The 20923-nt window shown below is 36.1% G+C and overlaps 1 protein-coding gene across 2 annotated transcripts in view; it reads right to left on the bottom strand.

Moving 5' to 3' along the window:
* NEGR1 (neuronal growth regulator 1) overlaps nucleotides 1–20923 on the bottom strand; it is a 1417016-nt gene that overhangs the window by 259307 nt on the left and 1136786 nt on the right. The gene's annotated exons all lie outside the window — the stretch shown is intronic.

Genomic DNA, 20923 nt, shown 5'->3' with positions numbered 1-20923 from the left:
ATTAATGAGACTGGCTCACAACAGGGCAGGGCTCAGAGCTGATGTACATATGGTCACTATGGGTTGCAGGTTACTCGACGGAACATAACAGCAACAACAACCACATTTAGATTAGCAGTGTAGCTCCCTACAGACCACCGTCAGACTGGCCAAATTTCTATGTGTGTAAGATGACTGAAGTAATGATGGTTTTAGATGAGCACTATTACATGTTTGATTCTTTGACTACCTTGCACTGTGATTCTATGTCCCACGTAGGTCTGACTATAGGGAAGAAATAGCCATTCTAGAGATTTCACGTGTTTTCTGTCTTTAAACAGTTATTTCCCATGATAAATCAATAATATAATATCTCTTGAATATGATATCATTTCACACAGTACTTTATTTTAGAAACAGATTAGCTGATCATGTCAAAAAGAATATTATTATAATGTTGTAAACCAATGGATTGGTATTTTGGGGCCCAGGATATATATTTTATTTCAGTCTCATCTTTTTTAATTTTAATTCCATTTTATTCTGGTTTATTTAAAAAGTTCATACATATTGTTTTTAATGTATTTTTTTAAAGAATGTCATATTTCATAGTCTGCTATGTCCCAGGCAGGGGGACTAGAAAGATGCTCTGGACCTTTGAAGCAGAAAAGTAGAATTGAGAATGTGGAGACCTACATAAACTCTTTCCGAACACAGCCAGACTTCCCATAAGATGTTACCATATATTGAAATGTGATCCATGGTGTTTCAGGATCAGCATTTCAGGGAACTTTAAGAAATTTGGATTCTAAGCTCCCCTTTTTAAATTATTAAGTCATAGTGCACATTTTAAGGTCCTTTATATACTTGCTCACATGGTAAAAGTTGAGAAGTGTTGTTTTAGCAGATACATCCACCACTTTTGCCTTCCCACTTCTATAGATTGTCAGAAGACAATTATTCATGGGTACCTTGTGCTGCTAGATGTTTTTTGGGAAATGACAAAAATGCATAGCCTGGCAAAGAATGAAGAGTAAATGTTCTGCATGTTGTTGCTTAGGGATTAGATAGTCTCCCTCTGAAACAAAAAGCAAACTTTCTTGTTAGGTTTAAGAAAACAGAAGATTCTCCAAGCTTTCTGTCCTTCTCCTATATCAGACCTCACTGCATTAACAAGCATCCATGTAGGCCATGTCTGTTGCAACTTGTGGGAATTGGGTTCAGAAAACCGATACAAACATACTGACTCTATGACTAGTGTTCTGATTATAAGTAATAAAATCCTCCATGCTTAATCCAGGGGTCTTGGTTTACATAAGATTGTAGCAGGCTAACTTATTAGGACAAACTTTTTAGGTATTTCATCACAGATTTCTATAGTTTTTTTTAATCACAGTTTCAAAAAGCAGTGTTCTGGAAGCTGAGTCCCTATCTAGGTTCTACTGTTAACTGGTTATTCCAAAGTATAATTATTAACTATATTCTCTGGAATAATATCTTACAGATTTTATGTATGATTTTACACATAAAATGGGGAATATGATGAAATACATGGTGGAATTTCACAGACAGTTAATTCTTTATGGATAAAGTCTATGACTTAAAAATATTTTGTTACATCTTTCCCTCCATTCTTCTAAATGTTATAGGTACCAATGAATGCATGTTATTTTTTAACCCTGAGGACTTGAGGATCTCTTATGATATTTTACTAAGTTCTTTTTTTATTTTTTGCTTATCCTTGTGGAATCAGATTTAGAGGAAGCCTCATCAACAACCTACATATTACAGATGCCACAGTATTGCTTGCTGAAGAAGGACTTGAGGTGCTTGCTGCAGAAGGTCAAGGACTGTAGTCTTCAATATGGGTTGAAGATCAACATTAAAAGGACATAGATTCTCGCCACTAGGCCTATTGACAGCATCATGATAGATGGAGAAGAGACTGAGGTTGTTAACAATTACAGCTTACTCAGGCCCACAATCAACATTCTTGGCATCAGCAGTCAGGAATTAAAGAAGAATTGACCTGGGAAAATCTGCTGTCAAGGACCTCTCCAGAGTACTGAGAAGCAACGATGTCAGTCTATAGACTAAGGTGCACTTGATCCAGGCCATAATCTTTGCAATTACTTTCTATGGATCAGAGATCTAGACAATAACTAAGGATAACAAAAGAAGAATTGATACCTTTACGCTGTAGTGCCGGAGAAGAGTCTTGAACATACCATGAACTGCCAAGAAAACAAATAGGTCTGTCTTGGAGAGGGTGAAACTAATTTTCTCTTTGGAGGCAAGGATTCTGACACTCTGTCTCACCTACACTGGGCATGTGGCAAGAAGAGACATATCCTTAGAGAAGGACATCATTCTCCGAAGAGTGAAGGGACAGCACAGGAGAGGAAGATCCCAGATGAGATGGATTGATACAGAAACTGGGGCAATGTGGGTAGGTATATCGGAGTCAGTGACACTGGCTCAGGACAGGGCAGGATTCAGAGCTGTTGTACACAGGGTCACTATGAGTTACAGGTGACTTGATGGCACATAACAACAACAACAGCAGCTTTATATTATTCATTACTATCAAGTTGATTCTGACTATTAAATGACCATTTAGAAAAAACCAGACAAATCACTGACATGTCTCTTAGCAGCTGAGCACATTAACCACTGTGTCGACAGAGTTCCAAATCTACCATATGGTTATGTCTTAGATGTGCATAGTTTCTTAGTTGATAGATTATCAATTCCTCATTGAACTCATGCTTGTTTTTATTAAAGATTGCACTTATGGTTTTCTGCCAGTTTCCTGTACTGTGGTGACTTGTATGTTTTTGTGATTCTGGAAGCTATGCCACCATTTCAAATGCTAGCAGGATCACAGGTGGACCTGTAGATGGTGAACAGGTTTTAAAGGAGTTTTCAGATGGAAGCAGACTAGTAAGTAAGGCTGTCCTGCTTCTGCTAAAAGAGTCCTTTGAACCCTGATAATAACAAAGGAACACTGTTGGGTACAATGCTGGAAGATGAACTATTCAGGTTGAAAGACACTAAAGAAACTAAAGAGAATCAACTGCAAGTATTCATTGATAATGTACTAAATATGGATCTAGAAAAATCAGAAGTTGTAAAAATTGAAATGGAATTCATAAGGGTCAATATCCTAGTCATTAGTTAACTGGGATGCACTAGTATTGGCTGCTTTGTATCAGGTAATCGTGTAATCTATTATACTGGGAATAATAAACTTTAAAGAATGATGTAATATTCAAAGGTAAAACCACAAATGGATAAAACCTCCCAAAAATAGTTGATCTTGAAGCACAATGAATTGATACACAATGGAAGTGTTTCAATTAATAGAGGTAGCTCTGCATGTCCTCACCGGCCTATGTCTTGCAAAAGAAAGATAAAAACACAGTTTAAATTACATGGCCAACTGATTGGAAAATATCCACATTTGCTCTCATTACAAAAAAAAAAGTGATAAAAAGAGTTTGGAACATTATTGTTAACATCATATGTAAGTAAAATCTTGCTGAAAATTAAAGGTTTGGAAAAGCACATTCCGAAGGAAATAGCAGAAATTCAGGTTGTATTCAGAAGGGACTGAAGAATGAGAGAAATCATTCTTGATGTTGGATAGATCTTGACTGAAATCTAAGAATACCAGAAAGATTAGTGTTTTATTGACTATGAAAAGGAATTTGTATGAATCACAACAAATTACGGGTGTCATTGGAAAGAATCATAATCACAAGAATACTTAATTGTGCTCATGTGAAAATTATAAACAGACCAAGAATCTATTGACCAAACAGAACAAGGGAATACTGCTTGGTTTAGAATGAGGAAAAGTGTGTATGTGTGTGTGTTATATTCTTTATTCAAACTTATTCAAGTTGTGTACTGAGTAAATGATTTGAGAACCTGGACCATATAAAGATATAAAGAAGACTGATGGAACTCATTAATAATATATGTGACACAACCTTGTTTGCAGAAAGTGAAGAGAACTTGAAATACTTACTGAAGAAACCTTCAGTATGGATTGCATTTCAACATCAAAGAAAGAAAAATCTTCACCACTGGACTAGTAGTCAACATAATGAGAAAGATTGAAGTAAAACATTTCATTTTATTTCGATCCACAGTCAACACCCAGGATAACAGCAGTCAATAAACCAAAATATGTATTGTATTGGGAAAATGTGTAAACAAGGGCATTTTTAAAGTGTTAAAGAATGAGAATATCAGTTTAAAGACTAAGGTGCACCTAATCCACCTAACCCATGGCCTTTTCAATTGCTCCCTATGCGTCTGAAAGTTGGACAGTGTACAGAGTTGACTGAAGGACAATCAATGGTTTTAAACTGTCATGCTGATGGAGAGTACTGAATATCCTATCAATTGGAAAAAGAAAAAGTAAAATTGTTTTGAAGGAAGTTTAACTAAGGTACTCCTTAGAGGCAAAAATCATGAAATTTCATCTCACATACTTTGGGCATGTTGTCAGGACATGTTAGTCCTTTGAAAAAAAAGACATTATGCAGCGAAAGGTGGAGAATTAGCCAGAGAGGAAGACCCTCAGGGATATGGATTGACACAGTGACTCTAGGTATGGGCTAAAATATGTGACAATAGTGATGAACAAGACAAAGTTCTGATCTGTTGCTCATAGGGTGGCATGAGTTGTCGTCAAAATGATGGCATCTAACAACATTCAACTCAGAGTATATGAAGCATTTTTAGTACGTGTTTAAGATAAAACATGGTAATTTTCAGCTTCCAGCCCATTTGGAGCATTGAAATGCAGATATTTTAAGAACAATTATTTGTACAATATTTAATTTAAACAAAGTCTGATAGTAAATAAACAAATGTGAATTTTTTTCAAGAAAGAAAGAATAAATGGAGGATCAGAGGTTAACGTGCTTTGCCTGCATCACACTATTTTTTTAGTGACAGTCTCAGGCTAATGTTTGTGGTCTACAGTGATGGAAGAGCATACACTTTGTAGAGGGAAGAGTTTGTTTCCTGAAGACTATGATCTAAATTGAAACAGAGTCTAGTAACATAGATTCTTATAACACTGCAAAAGCCAATTACTCCTGTGACGTATGTTGAATCAGTAATGAAGTAGCTACAGAGCTTTAGAACTTCCACAGAAAAAGAGACCCATGATTTGCTATGGAAAGCTTGTGCAGTACAGAGGCACAGGCAAGACCAAGAGTATAGCCCTTTACCAAGCTCGTTCTATATATCCTCACTGTAACTGTTCTTTGACAGACAAGATAGCAAGTAAAAGACTGGAGTTGTCAATCTTAAAAAAAAAGTAACTACAGACTTGATCTTTCTTATCATTCATAATGCATAGAACTAATCCAAATCTTAGTAAGATTTTGAGCACATTTTCTTGGCAAAGAAACGACAAGTCTTGATCTGCTATTGTAGCTGTTCAACTCTTAAAGAAATATTTACTTCCTTATTCTGTACTAGTAAAATGTGAAATGCATTATAACCAGTGATTTCTTCAGATGTTGTAACGGAAGATGGTGACCAATTAAAAACTTCCAGAAGAGCAAAGACAAGTGCCACAAGGAACAATGGACTTGAAGATTTTCCTAGTAGTTTTCAGAGGGCTATTTAAGGAACTACAGCTGCAAAAGGAAGTGCTGAATCTTTCCACTACTGAGATCTAATGGATAAGTGGCTATTCTGGGTTTTCTCTTGTTCTTTTCTACAATGAAAGAACAATTGTAAATTTCTGGTTAATGTTTCACCGAATAAGAGTTACATCTCAGCATCAAGAAAACAATTATCCTCAGCACTTAACCAATAGACAAAATCATGACTGTTGTTAGGTGTTGTCAAGTCAAGTATGTCTCATAGTGATCCTATGAACAGCAGACCTGAACTCTGTCATATACTGTGACATCCTCTCAATCTTTGACATTTATGAACCCATTGCTGTAGTCTCTCTTCCAATATACCTGGTTAGGGTCTTTTTCTTCTTCACCATCCCTCTATCTTTTTAAATATGTTGTCTTTGAACAAAAAATAACCTCGCCTAGCAACATGCCCAAAGTATGTGAGATGAAGTGTAATCATCTTTGTCTCCAAGGAGCCCTATGGCTGCATCTTCTTCAGGGCATTTGTTTGTTCTTTGGGCAATCCATAGGATCTTCAGTACTTTTCTCCAACACCACAGCTCAAAACCAACAATTATTCCGACACCTTTTTTTTTCATTATCCAGCTCTCAGATGCATAACAAGTGACTAAAAAAACAAATAATATGAATTAGGTCCACCAAACATCAACCTAATAATTTGGAGCAGTTCCTGACTACAGATTTTCCCGGTGTACTAAATTCCCTGATAGTCTGACTGCTACCCAACACAGTAGAGAAATTATTGAACAATATAATTAATATAACATACAAACAAGATTCTTCTCAAAATTATCCAAAAACAACTAGCAACACATCAACATAGAACTGCCTGAAGTTCAGGCTGGGTTTAGAAGAGGCCATGGTATTAGGGATATCATAGCTAATGTTAGATGGATCTTGGATGAACGCAGAAAGTACCACCAGAACAATGTTTATTGGTGTTTAATTGACTATGCAAAGGCATTTGACTGTGTGGATCACAATGAATAGTTGCTAACATTGGGAAGAATTGGAATCCCAGAACACTTGGTTGTGCTTATGTGAAATCTATACTTGGACAAGGAGGCAGTTACTAGAACAGAGCAAGAAAACACCATATGGTTCCAAATTAGAAAAGGTGTATGCCAGGGATGCATCCTATCTCTATACCTTTCCAATCTACATGTGGAACAATTAGTCCAAGAGGTTAGGCTCTATGAGGAAGAATGTGGAATCAGAACTGGAGGAAGACTCATCAACAAACTGCATTATATAGATGACACAACCTTGCCAAAATGGCAGAGGACCTGAGGCATATACTGCAGAAGGTCAAGGACAGAATCCTTCCATATGGATTGAAGCTCAACATCAAGAAAACAAAGATTCTCACCACTGGGCTTATTGGCAGCCTCATGATAGATGGTGACGAGATTGAAATTATTGACAACTTCAGTTTGCTTGGCTACCCAATCAACACTCTAGGTTGCATCAGCCAGGAAATCAAACCCCAAATGGCACTGGGAAAACCTGCTGTCAAGGGACATCTGCAGAGTACCGAATAGCAATGATGTCAGTCTGGAGACTAAACTGTGCCTGACCCAGCCATAGTCTTCGCAATTACTTGATATGTAAAAGAAAGCTGGACAATGACTAAGGATGATAGAAGGAGAATTAATGCCTTTGAGCTGTAGTACTGGAGAAGACTTTTAAATATACCATGGACTGCTAGAAGAACAAACGGGTTTGTCCTGGAGAGGGTAAGACCAGGCTACTGCTTAGAGGCAAGGACTCTGATGCTCCATCTGACATAATTTGTGTATGTTGCCAGGAGGGACCAGTCCTTGAAGAGGGATGTCATTCTTGGGAGGGTGGAAGGATAGAGCAAGAGAAGAAGACTCTTGATGAGATGGATTGATTCAGTGACTGGGGAAATGGGGGTGTGTGTGTGAGAGAAGATGAGGTTGTTACAAGAAAGAGCTTGGCTTAGAGCTGTTGTACATAGGTCACTATGAGTTCCAAGTGACTCAATAGCACTTAACAACAATAACAGCACCAGGGTATTGATTGTGAATCTAAGTAAGATGACCTTGTTGACAGTCTCAAACTTTCCTCCATCCATCACGATGTTGCCTATTGGTCAAGCACAGTGAATTCTCAATTTCTTTTTTGTGTTTTTTTTTTCAATTTCTTGACATAGAGATGCAATCCATATTGCAGGCTACAGTGTTTAAACTTCTGCAGCCAGATGCAGAAAATATTGAAGTTGTTAATGATTTAATTTTATGTAAATCCACAATTAACATCCATGGAAGCAAAACTGAAGAAATCAACGTTGCATTGGAAAAAATCCACTTTTGAGGACTTCCTCCAAAGACCTGAAGAGTGTCAGTTTAATGACTAACGTGCACCTGATCCAAGCATCCGAATGTGGGACAATGAATAAGAATAACAGGAGAAGAATTGATGCATTTGATTTATAGTGTTCAAGAAGAGTACCGAATATCAAATAGACTGCCAAAAGAATAAACAAATACATCTTGGAGAATGTGCTGCCAGAATGTTCCTTAGAGGCAAGGATGGTGAAGCTTCATCTAACATACTTTGGACAAGTTGTCAGGAGGTGCAAATCCTTCGAAAAAGACATCAGGTTTGGAAAGATGAAGGGTAAGTATGAGAGACAAAGACCCTCAGCAAGATGAAGTATCACAGGAACTACAACATTTGGCTTGAGCACATTGGTGATTATGAGTATAGTGCAAGATAGGGCAAGATTTATAGATGTTGTTCATAGGGTAGCTATGAGTCATAGTCAACATGAGGACACCCAACCACCACCACAGAGTAGAGTTGCCTTGTATGTAGTGCACTTTTGTTTGAATTCCAGTTATCAGTACATATAATGTCACAATTCAGTCTGGTAGAGAACAGTGCACAACATTTAGAAAACCTCAACCTGAGGTGGATTCAGTATCTGAAGAGAACGCTATGACTTCTCCTTTTGATTAAAACGAGTGCAGATTCGATATAGGAAAAAAGATATACCTGAATATTTGAATCACAAAGGGAGTATATCTAGCTTAAAAAACATGAATCATGTATTTAGATTAAAAAAAAGAGATGCCTAGTTGTCTCTTAGTATTCATGATATTATTTTTTTTATAATAAAGCATTCTTTTTTTTTTTTGCACAGTATACAGTCATCACTAAAAAAGAACAAATCCCCTACCTTCCATCACAGGTTAAGTGTAGTCATGTCTGTAAAGGGCTCTAGTATTATATGTAAGTGATGAATATAGGGTGCAGTAAATATTTTAAACAGGAAAGATGAGCCTTTCCCTCCTGTCTTTCTTTATTCCTAAAGTCTATATTATAGATATGATACTATAACATTTGGTGGATGCTTGGACTCTAAAATGACCTTGGAAATATATGATACAAATTATGAAACAAAATCATGGAAAAAGTCTATGCCCTTGAGACTATGAAATGCCATCCCAGCACTTAACTGTCAATCACAAGCTTCCACAAGAGAGAAAATGAAGCTCTATCTTGGTTAAGCCACTGTTATTTTAGGTTTTGATACTTGCAACTGTTCCTAATCCTAACTAGCACAGATGCCTTAGAAAAATTATCTATAAAGCGACTCACAGAATTTAAAATTTTGTGCCAGTTCTTTATAAGTTTCACAGTACTTCAATATTTAATGAATATAAAAGATAATCTTACTTTTAGAGAATAGCATTGCCTTTATGAGTGGGGTAGGGAGTATCATTTCCAGTTTGGTCCATTAGAATTTTAAAAATTATGTAGAAAAAATAACTTGCTTACATTTCTACACTTTTTATATGAACATTTTCTTTTCAAAAGGTATTTTAAATAAGAGTAATGATAAAATTTAATAATATGAAATGGTCACATATGAAGAAAGCTATTTCTGTAACCATCAAAAAGCTATTTATCATCCATATTAGGAAAAGGCGCAAGCCTGTAGAACCTAAAAAGGGCAAATACTTGAAAAACAAACAAGAATCGAGATGACTATGCATCGGGTTCATTCTTAAGAATAGGTTGATTATAAAAAACATACATAATAGCAATCATGAATAAGTGAAAATCAATATTAAGTAAAATCACTATTAATTCAACTTTTATGTCTCATAAACTGTACCATCTCTCTTTTCTTCTGTTTCTCTTTTTCAATATACTCCTGCACGCTGTATTGTTTGAAGTTCAAACACACATATACACACCCTATATTGTTAGAAGGATCATTCTCAAGCATTATAATAGGTTCCAGATTTGCTCTGCTATCTATCTGCGTGGTAATCAACCCAATTTCCAGTCTAAAATCGTCCTCTGCCTAAGCTTGTCACTTTGCTGCACTTTCCTCTATAAACAACTACAATAATAACACCAACAGAACACAATATTTTTCAAAACTGTTAAAAGCTCAGCCTAGCTCACGTTGAATTCAACTATTGTTAAATCACAAAGGATAATAATGTTGTCCTTTGTATTTGGAGATAATGATTCTGAATCACCACCAGCAAAATACTCAGTTGGAGCTATTTTTTTCCTAGTACCAATACAAACTCTGTCTGCACTCCTGGAGCCATGATTATCTGCATCTTGATACAGAGCTGTACCGCATTTCACTTTTTCCTCATTCCTTAATTGAGTCTAGATACTAAGTCTAATCTCTCACTAGTCATATTGAATAGAGGCTGCTATACTTCTCTTCTAATTCCCTTCCTCTACAGCAGTTAGTAGAATGTAGTACACAGAGCATTTACACTTGCCGATTATCTTGGATCTAGTTTTGTGCTAAAATATTTTAGCTCTCTCAACTAGTTCCTGTCATTGCTAAGTGCATGACAGTGACTGAGATCTGACACATGGGTGGTTGTTGTCATGTGCTATCCAGTTGGAACTGACTTAGGGTTGATTCTCCATTTATGTTCAGTGTTTGTAAATTACCTGACAGATTTCCTATCTTTCTCTTCAGGACCAGCTGGTGAATTTGAACTATGGGCCTTTAAGCTGACACCACAGTTCCTTAGCACTATATCACCAGAACTCCTATGAGACATAGGTTATCAGGATCAAAAGCAAACCAAACAACAACAACAAAAAAAGACCAAAACAAACCTAAGTAAAAACATCTTATTATTAAAGAGCTTATCCCTTCCAAGTTCTAGGACTGACAGGACAAACTATGCTGAGTATTTAATTAGATAGAATAAACTGCAATTAATTTTGTTAAATGGGTTCTTTTCAGAACATGAAAATAATTTCAATATTTAGAGTGTTACCATGTCATGATTTAACTGGTGAATTTCTGATCAAAAGATATAACATTGTAATTCTAAGGTTCACACATAAGAAAGAATATTGATATCTATTAAAGCACTTGAAGAATGAAGATTTTTACTCTTAAGCAACAATAGAGCACTTTTAGCCATATCTAAAAAGCAAAACAAAACAAAACAAACCCCAAAACAACCAACCAACCAAACAAACAAGAAAACCCAAACAAGCCTGTATTTGAAGTAGTGCAACTAGAATGTTCCTTAAAGGTAGGGTATGTGATCAGGAATGGCCAGTCCCTGGAGAGGGACATCATACTTGGTAAACTGGAGAGTCAGAAAGAAAGAGGAAAATTTTCAAGGCATGACTCTCACAATGAGTTTTAAAACAACAGATATGATTAGGATAATGAAGGATTGGGCAGGATTTTATTTCGTCTGCAAATGAGATGTCTATGAGTTGATGTTAACAGAGCACTACCTAACAACAACAATGACAACCTATTACGATGATGATGTGTTTCTGATGTTGTTGTGTACCATAGAGTCGTAACTGACCCATAGGCAGTTATTTGCATAAGAGGAGATTGCTCATCCCTCTCTCACAAAACTGATGTAGTAAACAGAGACTCTCCTTGTGGAATTAGTAGAGCTAACACTGAATATGGAAACTATTGTGATGTTTGTAAGAGGCCTCATTTGCTTTTGATGAGCAAAAAAAATAAACAACAAAAATCTACTATCATTGAGTTGATCATTGGGTTTCTGAGACTATAACAACAAAAATCTACTATCATTGAGTTGATCATTGGGTTTCTGAGGCTATAAATTTTAATAAGATATTACCTCATTTTTATCCTTCTGAATGGTTGTTGGGTTCAGTTTTGCTGACCTTTTGGTCAGCTACAAAGCTGCAAAATTAATATTTTCTTCTCTAGTTTCATAGAATTAAAACATTTTAAGATAAACATCTCCTAAAGACTTTCAACTTAAATCCAAAGAAATAATATTGCCTAAAACCTAGTGTGAAGCAAGAAAGTGATATAGCATTAGAGGTAACTGCATGTTAATGTTCTGTGTTATATTAAATTTAAACAAGACATGCTGCAATCATTTGAGGATAGTTATATGTGCGTGACACTATCACATTAAAAACCAACCAACCAACCAACCAACCAACCCTGTTGATGTTTTGCAGCAACTCCATTTCATGGAGTATCAGAACAGAACTATTCTCCACAGGGTTTTCAAGGACTGATGTTTAGGAAGTAGATTACCAGGCCTATTCCCAGTGTGCCTCTCATGGACTTGAACTCTGACAGTTTTGGTGAGCAGGTGATTTTTTCAAACTGTATTACCAATTGCATCAGGCATCATTGTATGGATTTTAGGATGCAGAATTAATTTCTACCTCAAAGCATCACAATGAGAAAAATTTGAGTTGCACAGGAGAGAAAAGGAAGACAACTAATTTATTAAATCATGCAACTTGTCAAAAGCTTTACAAAAGCTCAATTCTGTCTATATGTAAGTATTACCAACTTTATTACATAGAGAGGCAAATTGAAGTAAAGGAAATTTATGTCTTTTGTGCAGGACCATGTAATGTATATGAAGAAGAGTGCGATTTCTTTATATCCACTCAAAAAGACAGTAGTGTGTTAGGGTTAGTTTATAGCAGATCATGAGAGACAAATGCTCAAATATTCTAAAATTTTGTACATGGTTTTTCAAATACCTCTAACACTGAAAAGTATAAAAACTATAATTCAATGAAATTGTACTAAAAGCAGATGTAATAACCAGTCAAAATTCATTACTTTTCAATTCTTTCACTCCACTTTGCTAGTATCTGTAATCTTCAGATTACTAATATCTCTTTAACTGTATGTGAAAATACTATTTAATGCAATAATACTGTACCTCTCTTCCTAACTCTGTTTAGAAGCATCACCTTGAAAATGATGAGAAATATGGGAAAATCCTTGAAAAAAAACCAAAGACAGACTGAGTCTACTTTTAATTATAAGCTAACAAACAAACCCACTGCTTTAACATTGATTTTAATTCATAATGATCTCCATTGGCTTAGTGAGGCTGTAAATCCTGGAGAGACTGCTCATCTTTCTCTCATAGAACAGCTGCTGGATTTGATCTTGCAACTTTTGGCTTAGCAGACTGATAAGTTAAGCAGTAAGCCACCATAATTCCTTTTAGTTGTAATTATGTAAAACACACAAAATTTGTATGTTTTTTGCAAAGATAAAAGGGGTTTTGTGACAAAGACGGATTTTACAGTGCAAGAAGAGAAAACATGAAAACCAAAAATGTGTTACAGAAGCCTGTCAATTCCTAGGAGAGTATTTGTAGTGTTCCCAGGTGTTAATCTTGTAAAGTCCTTTAAAAAGGAAAGGGAGGAACATGTTATAGAAAATTATTCTATGGAAACTTTTGGAAGATTCTCCATTTGCTTCCATCACAGTATATTTCTTGTTTTAAGCTTCTTTATCTAGAACCATGAAATACACTGTATTTTTTACTTTTTCCTTTTTCAAATAGCAGCCTGTTATAATGTCTTATTTTTTCCTCATTAATTTTCATTTTCCTGAAATTACAGTGCACATATTTGAAGATATAGACCTTATCTTTTCAAGGTCAGAAATGATCCTTCAGGAGAAACAATGTTTTCTCAAGTCAAAACAAACATAAAAAAAAATAAGCATTGTATCCTCTGGGCAACCAATTCTGTGACTAAGAGAATATTTTTTAAAAGTAAGCCTGCTTTTCTCCAGAAAGGTGTAAGGAAATCTTTCTGCAAATTTCAAGCACAACCAAGTTGCTTCCCAAATTGGCCATTTGCACTGCAGGGCTAGAGCGGAGAGCACACAGAATTGCCTGAGTAATTCAATTGCAGGCAGAATCGATGCAAGTGTGAATGCTGCCCTGGTCAAAGGTTGGCCCTTAGGCTGTAACTTAAATCAATTTTAGATAAGCTAAGTTTGATTACATTTTCAGTGATGAAGCTTTCAAAAGCAATTTTAAGCGTGCCTATTCAAAGGCTGTTTGGTTCCATCCCAATTCTATGCTCCTGTTTAAAGAAGCATCTGTCTATTTCATTTGGTGATGATTATTAAGTCTTGGAGTGGAAGAGAAATGGGACCCAAAAAAAGAGAGAGAAAGAAGGAAAGAACAATGCAGTAAGCAAAAATAAATAGTAAATGAGAACCTATTACAAGTTATATGGGAATCATTTTTTTTTTTCTCTAGAGTCTTTTTTTAAAAAAATGTTCAGGGAAATCAAGAGCCAGAACTTGAGACTGCCTTGTTTTTCAGCTTCTCATAAGTTTTCTGCCTTCGCTGGATTGCAGTCTTACCACTTTCTATTAGTAGAAAATACTTGAATTTTCCTTCTCTGCCAGGTTTTTGTCTTCCACACAAGTTCTTGCTTTCATGGGTTGTACATTATATTGATAATTAAAGGGTGAAAAGAGTCAGGGAATAGGGTAACAAGGAACAGGAAAGTAAAGAATAATGTTCTTAGGTGTCATTGAGTCACCTACAGCTCATAGCATCCCTATGAACAACGGATGAAAACCTTTCCCTCTGCTGTGCTATCCTCATGATCTTTGCCATACACAAGCCCATGGAAGATTATAATGACAGTTGATACGCAGCTGACTAAGACGATTTCGGCATATGAGGTCTATTCTTTCAGGTGCTGCTGGCAGGAGGGATGTCGAGGAAATACAGGTGGTTCTGAATTATGAAGGAAAATGAGTGTGAGAAAGAATGTCAAATATGGATTCCAACAGGCAATATGCTAGCTTCAGAGAAAGAAACCCTTTCAATTTATCTTTTTCCAGCAGTCAAGCCTGCAGAGTTGTTGTACACCATAGCTTATGTGGTATTCTTAAAAATGTGTTTGTTCAGCTAAATAGTTTGATTACAGATGTTATCTATTTTTTGGCAAGCACATTATTATAATATTACAGTCTGTAATGTTCTAAAGGAGTTTTGAACTTTGGAGAAAAATCAAACCTCCTTACAGATCTGCCCATTAATTCTTAAACCACAGGCTATTATTCTGATAGTTTTACAAAACATAGTGCTACATTTTATCTTGCAAAATTATTTTAGAAAACTTTTCATTCTTTCTAAGTGGACAAAGTGGTGACCCTAATGGTTCTTTGACAAAATATTATCATCTACCTCACTAATTAGGTAGCCACACATCTGCATTAATTGGAAGATTAGGAAAATCAGAGAAAGGAAATTGAAGGCTATGCAATCATTAAATATCATATTTTAATGCGAAGTAATGCAATTCAATTATTTGTCTTAAAGCTATTAAAATGAAAAGGGATTTTTTGTAGATGAGAAAGAATAAAATTTAAAGTTCTAACCAATTATAAATGTGTAGGTAAGCTACACACATAAGCAAGATCCTGCAGATTGTCAAAAAATGACTAGAACAATACATCAACAAAGAACTGCCACATGTGCAGGCTGGGTTTAGAAGAGGCCAAGGCACTAGGGACATTACAGCCAATGTAGATGGATCTTAGCTGAAAGGAGAGTACCAGACAAATATCTATCTGTGTTTTCTTGACTATGAAAAGGCAGCTGACTGTGTGAATCACAACAAATTGTGGCTACCCTTGAGAAGAATGAGAATCCCAGAACACTCGATTGTGTTCATGTGAAACCTGTACTTGGACCAGGAGGCAGTCCTCAGAATAGAGCAAGGAAACACTGCATAGTTCAGGATTAGGAAAGGTGTACACCAGGGATGCATCTTATCTCTATACCTTTTCAATCTATACGCAGAACAGATCACCCATGAGGCTAGAGGAGGAATGTGGCATCAGGTTTGGAGGCAGACTCATCAACAACCTGTGTTATGCAGATGGTACAACTTTCCTTGCTGAAAACGAGGAGGATCTGAGGTGTTTGTTGTACAAACTCAAGTCCTGCAGCCTTAAATATGGATTGAAGCTCAACATCAAGAAAGCAAGGTTTATCACTACTGAGCCAATTGGAAGCATTATGATAGAGGGAGAAGAGATTGAGACTGTTAACAATTTCAACTTACTCAGGTTCATAATCAACACCCTGTCCCAACAGTTGAGAAATCAAAAGATTAATTGCATTGGGAAAATCTTCTGTAAAGGACTTCTCCAGAATACTGAAGAGCAACAATGTCAGTTTAGAGAGCAGGGTGCACCAGATCCAGGCCATGGTCTTCAAAATTACTTGCTATGCATGAGAGAGCTGGATGATGAATAAAGTTGGTAGAAAAAGAATTGATTCCTTTGATTTGTGGTTCTGGAGAAGAGTATTGAACATTCAAAAATATTGAACATGGACTGATAAGAGAACAAAGAGTTCTGTTCTGAAGAGTGTGAAACCAGGCTACTCCTTGGAAGCAAGGATTTTGAAGCCCGGTCTGATATACTTTGGACATGTTGCCAGGAGAGAACAGCCCTTGGATAAGGACATCATGCTTGGAAAGGTAGAGGTATAGTGCAAGGGAGGAAGATCCTGGAAGAGATGGATTGACCTAATGACTCGGGTAATGAGGTAGGTGTGTCAGAGACAATAAAATTGGCTCAAGGCAGAGCAGAGTTCAGACCTGTTGAACACTGGGTTGCTATGAGTTGAAAGGAACTTGACTGCACATTACAACAATAAGAAGCCACAAGTGAAATAACATTCACATGCAAGCAACTCTTACCTGATTTATTAAAATTTTACTAAAATATAAACTGGACAACTATGTAATTTGTGTCTTTAGAGAGAAATCCTAGTTTAATTACTTTTATAAGTAAGATAATCCAGCCCATGCGGAATAGACACATTCAATGAGGATATGCCATTTTCAGTCCCTTTCCCAGAAGTTTTATGGATACTAAAATACCAGACTTCTTGAGAAAGTATGTCCAATTGAAATATTGTTGCCTTCACAGCAAATTCTTGCTAGTTTTTCCTTTACCTAAAATTAAAGTGGACCAAAATAAAGGCCCCTTTTTTAATTTTAGTAACATATTAATTATGTTACATGTTAAAGGGAAGTAGAAAATTTAATAATAATAGTACTGAGTTTTCCACAGTAATAATTTATTCCACATATATTCTTGAGTCTTAGATTGGTGGCTACATTTTTATTTATTTAGCAAAAGAAATCAAAGCACCTAAGTGGAAAAAGAGGAACTCAAGCTTGATACATTATCTTTGGCTCAAAAATATGTTAGCAGTACTGTGGTTAAATACTTGGTTATTAACTAAAGAACTGATGATTTGGGACCTATGAGCTCTTATATGGGAGAAAGCTGTGCCGGTACCAACAACTTAAAGATTGTCATGATACCATTCAATAACCTACAATATGCAGATAATACAAACTTACTTGCTGAAAGTGAGGAGGACTTGAAGCACTTGTTGGAGAGGATCAAAGAATACACCTTTCTATATGGATTGCAACTCAATGTCAGGAAGACAAAGATTCTTACCACTGGACTGATAGACATCATGAGAGGTGGAGAAAAGATTGATATTTTCAACAACTTTTTCTTACATTGATGCATAATTAATACCCTTTGTACCAGAAGTCAGGAAAATAGTAGATATATTGCACTGGGAAAGTCTGCAGTTAGATACCTCTTTGAATTATTAGGAGTTATGATGTCAGTTTGAGGACCAACGTATGTTTTATTCAGGTTATGGTCTTTCCTGTTACTTGCTATGCATCTGAGAGCTGGGCAATGAATAAGGGTGGCAGAAGAAGAATGGACGCCTTTGAGCTGTAGTGTTGGAGAAGAGCACTGAACAGTCCTTTGATGACCAAAATAACAAACAAATACATCTTGGAAAGGGTACATCCAGAGTATTATTTGGAGGCTTCTCCTCACATACTTTGGATATCTTGCTTGGAGGGACTATTCCTTGGAGAGGAAGTGATGCTTGGAAAGGTGGAGGATCTGGGAAAAAGAGAAAAACCTTCGACCAGGTGGGTTGACAAAGTGACTGCTGCAATAGTGTCAGGAAGTATGAGGATGACACAGGTTAGGACAGGGCTCAGATCTATTGTCCGTAGGGTTGTAATTGACTTGATAACACCTAACAACAATAACAACAACATAGCTGACCCTTCAGTGAGTTTTCAGAGCCAGTAAATCCTAGGGAAGGAGATTTACCATCTTTTTCCTGCAGAGCTGGATCCAAACTATGCGCCTTTGACTTGGCATTGCAGCTCATTACTAGTGAGCCCCACCAAACTTGAAACTCTGTAGTAGAGCTTTGGTGAGATAGCCCATATTACACTACTAATTCAAAGGGCTAAACTTCTCTGAAAAAAAAAAAAGATGGACAATCTTCTTCCATTCAATTTACAGCCAATAAAAATCAACCATAAGTCAGTTCCTACATTATGGCAATGCTATTGTTTATTTGTATTACAGTGAGTAACATTTTGAGCTGCTAATAATAGCAAGGTTGGCAATCTGGATCTACCAGCCCTTCCAGTGGAAAGAGGTGCCAGTGTTCTCTCAAAAACCCAATGTCGGAGGGTTCTTCAGAGTTGGAACCCACTCCATGGCAGAGGGTTTGATTTTTCCAGTTATAAGGTTGTTCTGAGTGAGGGGTGTGTGTGTGTGTGTGTGTGTGTGTGTGTGTGTGTGTGTGTGTGTGTGTGTTTAAGTGATCATGCTTCAAATTTAGTAGCAGGTACAGAGAAAATAATGCATGCTGGGTAAATAGTCTTTAAGAGACTTTTTAGAGATAATTGGGGGAAGCTCTCACAGGATCTCTGATATGATATGCTCTTTATAAAAACCTAGGGAACACTTTATTGCTAGTATAGAGCTATATTACTTTTTCTTTAAGCTTGGAATGTTGGCATATTTTCATTTTTACAAAGTCCTAGTAGCCACAATCCGTGTACAAAGGGTCACATTTCAGTCTTATTTGTTATAGGGTTAGAGCTTTGTGAAATAAAATAGCAAGCAAAAAGGTCTACTCTAGTGCCTTTTCATAGGCTATTAGCCAACAGAATTGAAACTGTGAACATAAAGGAAATTTCCCTGGAGAGCACATTTCTTTGTAGAGATGACAAAATGATTAGGCCAGCAGTGCTATTGAGCAAAACTTTATGGAAACTCACCACAGAGCCAAATACATTAAAATACAATTTTTCTGTCAATAAAAAATAATTTAAAGTTCAATGACAAAAATGTGCAGAAGGGAAAATATTGGAAATGTTTTTACATTGTTAAGGAGTAGGTGTAACTGTTTTTCTTAACAATCAATAAACACTACAGTTTATAAAATATATAGATTTCACCAAATATTAGCATTAGAGTTGAAAGAGAACCTAGAGATTATCTATTCAATTCTTATTTTACAAACGTGGAAATTTATGTCAATATATTAATTGCTTTTCCTAAAAAGTTTTAGTGAAGGTCTAAGTCAACTGAGAGCTAGTGTTCCTAATAAAGTTTTATAGTTAAATGTAAAAACTCTTTTGTCATTTATTTTTTAATATATTTGCTACAAACCTACTCCATTTCAAGGCTGTCCAATGACAGTGGCAAATACCAAAACTCTCTTCTTCCTTTGGCATTCACTAAGCATTTATCAGCTATGCAGTTATATGTACAGTCCCAGAAGGTTGACATTATAGCTGTCAAATTGCCTCTTAACCTCAAAGAAGCAGATCAGCAGAGTAATTAATCTTGTACAACCCTCTCTATCAACCTGTCCACTTTTTCTCCATTTCTTAAATGTGAATGCTTATGTGCATGACTGACTTAATTAATAATTCTAATAAAAAGATAACATCATAACAATACACATAGGTTCAATAAATAAATGAATTAAGAAACTAATGCTATTAATTTCCAGTGAGAAAAAGCTATTCAAATTGTTCTGGTTACACAAATTAGAGCTGCCTCTACTTTGTCCTTCAATGTATGGACTATATAGAGAGAGGATATAAAAAAGAAAAGAAGATAACCTTTAATGAGCATTTGCTATGGATTTGGCACTACAGTGGTAATTTTCAATGTCCGTTCCCATTTGATTCTCAAGCAAGATCATGCAATAAGTATTTTCTCTGTTTTATAGAGATAACTGATGCTTAAAGATCAGGGTTGAGAGAACTGTCCAATGTCTTGTTTCTAGATTTGTTCAGATCGATCTGTCTGAAATTGAAGGTTATGGTGTTTGGCATGTAAAGTGGGAGGAACACTGAGACAAGAGTAGGAAAAAGAAAATCAGCTCTACTATTATTCCTGATGTGACAGCTTTGAGTCTGAGTCATCTTGTGTGGGTGGTCTAGAGTATAGATGGATTGGTTAAGACGTGAAGTTTTCACACTCTGTACTGTGGTCCTCAATGATATCACCCTGTCCTATCCCCACCAATGTCCCATGATTACCGTTTATATGAAAATCTACATATGTAAGATTGATTGTCAGCCTGAGCACCAAAGCAACCAAACTCCATATTTATTTTGTTTCATAGTAAGAGGCAGCATATGGGGTTTTGTTGTTGTTGTTGTTTTGTGGGGGGTAGATTCTACTACTTACAAATGTTTGCAAATGATTGACTAGATTTTTAGAGACCTCCTCTAGATTTAAAGGTCTCTCTATGACACAGGTAATTAAAACTCTCCTAGGATTTGTGTTTAGTTCTCATGTGTGAGAGTTTAGTGAGTTGGAGCACCTCAGGTTCCAACAGATCTTCTAACCGCTCCCTCCTGCTGATTATCATCTCTCATACAGAACAGTGAATGACCATTTTTTTTTAAAAATAATATTCTTATTGTATAAACCTATACAAAGATTTCAGACAGAAATTTGAGGAGGAAGAATCTTCTAGCATCATTCATTCAGCAACTCAGTATACAGACATTATATGTAATTAGGAAAATGCACATGTATCTTTGCTTGGTGGTGATTGTTGTTGTTAGGTGCTGTTGAGTATGAC

This window comes from Elephantulus edwardii, unplaced genomic scaffold, assembly GCF_000299155.1.
Source record: "Elephantulus edwardii isolate Elephantulus edwardi_28Jun2011 unplaced genomic scaffold, EleEdw1.0 scaffold00190, whole genome shotgun sequence".
NCBI classification, from domain to species: Eukaryota; Metazoa; Chordata; class Mammalia; order Macroscelidea; family Macroscelididae; genus Elephantulus; species Elephantulus edwardii.
The sequence above is the reverse complement of the archived record's forward strand: the minus strand, read 5'-3'. Positions and strand labels throughout refer to the sequence as shown.